A 3,341-nucleotide genomic window follows, 5' to 3' on the forward strand; every position below is an offset into this window, starting at 1 on the left:
CGGGTCCTGAGACTACCGAAGGCTCAAGGGCTTTGTGGTTTTTGGAAGCCATACGCAGTTTGCTATCCTACGCACCATTCACCTTCATCTTCAGGGGATGAGGACGTGGCCAGAGATGCAAACTTATTTCATCCCAGAGGCTGCTGAGAAACACAGGCCAATTCCCTGCAAGTCCCTTACGGGGAAATACCATTCCACCCTTCGCTCAAGGTCAGACAAGTGAAATGGAAGGAAGAGGTCCCCCCCTTGGCAGGTTCCTTTCCTTTCCTTATTCATTTCACTGGCTGATAAAAATCCCTGTAGTTTCAGAGTCAAATCAGGTCTCCTCTAAATTCAAGATTTTGAGAGGGGTTTGCCGAACGGGCGCCACTTGCAGAGTCTGCGTTTTATCAAAATCGCATGACGACAAACGGAGAGTGGGTGGATTGAGCAGGGGCAGGATCCCAGCCCTCCCCTTGCTAGGGTTTGTCCAGGCGGCCTATTTTCTCCCACTTAGTGCTAATTGACCTAGAAGGATGGGGCTTTTGCTGTTTGCCTTGGGCTATTAGCCCTCCCTCCAACCAGCCCCATGGAGGAAATCACTGGCTGTTTTCCAGACTCTTTCTCTCTTAATTTCCTCCCATCTTAAGCTCTATTAATTCACTTGTAATTAAAACCCCTTAAATTGCCCTAAAAAGCTCTTCTTGTCTTTTTTTTTTTTTCCCCAGCTGGGGCTCTGAGGCGCTAATGCAATGAGGTGGGTGGCTCTGAAGGAGGAGACCCACCACCGGCTCATTCCCAGAATCTGAAACAATTCACGTGTTGCATTAAAAAAAAATTATATATATACATATATATCGATCTCAATCCTGGAGAACCGATCTACAAAGAGCACGAGGCTTACTCCACCGTGTGCCCAGGCTAGACTAGAATTTGCAATTATTGAGCACCAGGAGAACAAATCCCCACCCTCTCCCCCCTGCCTCCCCACTGAGATGTTTTGCTCATCTCCCCAAATTACCCGCAGGAGATGGACAAATGCTGCTGGGCGAGGGTGAGCTAAAACCCGAGCGTCTTCTGAGAATAAAGTCGGAACCACTCCAGAAATCCGTTAGCGACAGCCTCTGATTCAAAGAACCTGGATATATAAAAAAAGAACACAATTTGTTTACTCAATGAAAACAAATTCGATAAACGGGTGATAAAAACATGTCTGAAGGCTGACCCTGCCTGGCTCTCCGCAGGAAGATACTGTTAGCTTTTGCTACCAGGAAAAGGTGGGTATCAGAGGGGTGATTTGGTTGAACTGCCCTCCCCGGAAGGCCAACTGTACTCTGGGCTGCATCAGGAGAAGCGTGGCCAGCGTCGAGGGAGGGGATTCTGCCCCTCTGCTCTGCTCTGGGGAGACCTCCCCTGGAGCCCTGCGTCCAGCTCTGGAGCCCTCAGCACAAGGAGGACATGGACCTGTTGGAGCGGGGCCAGGGGAGGGCTACTAAAATGATCCAGGGGCTGGAGCACCTCTCCTATGAGGACAGGCTGAGAGAGTTGGGCTTGTTCAGCCTGGAGAAGAGAAGGCTGCGGGGAGACCTGATTGCGGCCTTCCAGTACCTAATGGGGGCCCATAGGAAAGATGGGGAAAATCTTTTTAGTAGGGCCAGCTGTGACAGGACAAGGGGTAATGGTTTTAAACTGAAGCAGGGTAGGTTTAGACTAGATATAAGGAAGAAATTCTTTCCAATGAGGGTGGTGAAACACTGGAACAGGTTGCCCAGAGAGGTGGTGGAGGCCCCATCCCTGGAAACATTCAAGGCCAGGTTGGACGGGGCTCTGAGCAACCTGATCTGGTTAGCGGTGTCCCTGCTCCTGCGGGGGGGTTGGACTAGATGACCTCTAGGGGGTCCCTTCCAACCCAAAACATTCTATGATTCTATGATTCTATGATCGTTAAGACTTTTGCTGAATACTCTGCCCAAGCACATTTCCTCCTCACAAACTCTCTTGCCGGTTGAAATTCAGTGGATAACCCTGGGCTCCTGCCAGCTTGGTACCGCGCTCACTCTTGGCAACAACTCGCAAAAAGCCTCCTGGCAGCCCATTGCCCGGAGCCGAAGAGGGGCTAAATTAGCCAAAAGTTAAACAGCTGAAGGTTTATTTTTTTTTAATTAGGATGGGAGGCTTGAATGCAGGGTATGTCCCTACGCACCCCGCTTAAACGTCCTACCAGTTGAGTTGGTAAAACCGTGGAAGACCTTGGGGCCGGGGTTCTCTGCGCCTTGCAAGTGCCCAGTCAATTCTTGCTTTTATGTGTCTCAGCTGCAGTTAATTCTGGGTCCAGAGAGGTATTTAAAGACCTCATGATCCTCCTCTCTAATGAGATGTGGTGGCCTGTAGCTCTACCATCCGCTGGAACACGGCCCAGGAGAATTCAGGGTCACCTGGTTTGAGTTGTCATTGACTTGGAAACCGGTGATACTGCATTTAGGTGCATCGCCATCTTCTCTTTGCTCACGTAATCCCCCTTAAATTGATTATAATTCCTGATTTTAGTAGTTCAGGCATGTGACTTTAGCCTGCCTGATTTGAGCCAGTCTGGTTTTGTCCTCCATGCCCACCCTCCAACCTCCCCCCACCTCTGGGGATTTGGTACCCAGGATGCCAACGCTCCCCAGACCGAGTTGTCTGAGGGCTCCTCTGAGGACCACCCTCCGAACCACAAACCTTTTTTTCCAGTGCAGCCCCCGGCATCAGCTTCGGGCAGGGACGTCCTAGCTCTGGGAAGAGCACCCACACGTCCTCCACAGCCTCCTCAAACCCCCTCATTTCTCCTCTCTCCCTGCCTTGGGCTGTTAAGAAAGGTGGAAACCATTCTCAAGTGGAAGGGTACTGCCAACGGGGTTCCTCTTACCAGAGGCACCCAAATGGGAAAATATTAGAGACAAACCTACCGGGGGATTCAACAACAGCAAGGGCCCAGCTTCGCCTTAGCCTGTTTAGATGTCTGCAGCTCTGAGAGGAAGATAATATTATTTATTACGGTGCCATTCTTCAGAAAGCACTCGAGAGATTATCATTTGAAAGAGCCGACGTACATGCAAGGTATTATTACCGTTGTTTGATTACCAGTCGGGTTTCTCCCACAGCTGCAGATGATGAAATCCTTTGTCCTACCATTCCGAATAAATTGAGATGCAGCATTAGCTCTAAACGGACATGGAGGATCACTGGGGTTTTTCATGTGTACTGAATCGCCTCTTGGAAATTTCCTCCTTTGTCTTCCAATCAGGCACAGCAAACAAAATTAGCCTGGTAATTTTCCACTGGTTTTAGCCCCCCTTGCTCTGTGCGTTCTGTCCTGATGTCAT

This window comes from Egretta garzetta, unplaced genomic scaffold, assembly GCF_000687185.1.
Source record: "Egretta garzetta isolate BGI_Z169 unplaced genomic scaffold, ASM68718v1 scaffold687, whole genome shotgun sequence".
NCBI classification, from domain to species: Eukaryota; Metazoa; Chordata; class Aves; order Pelecaniformes; family Ardeidae; genus Egretta; species Egretta garzetta.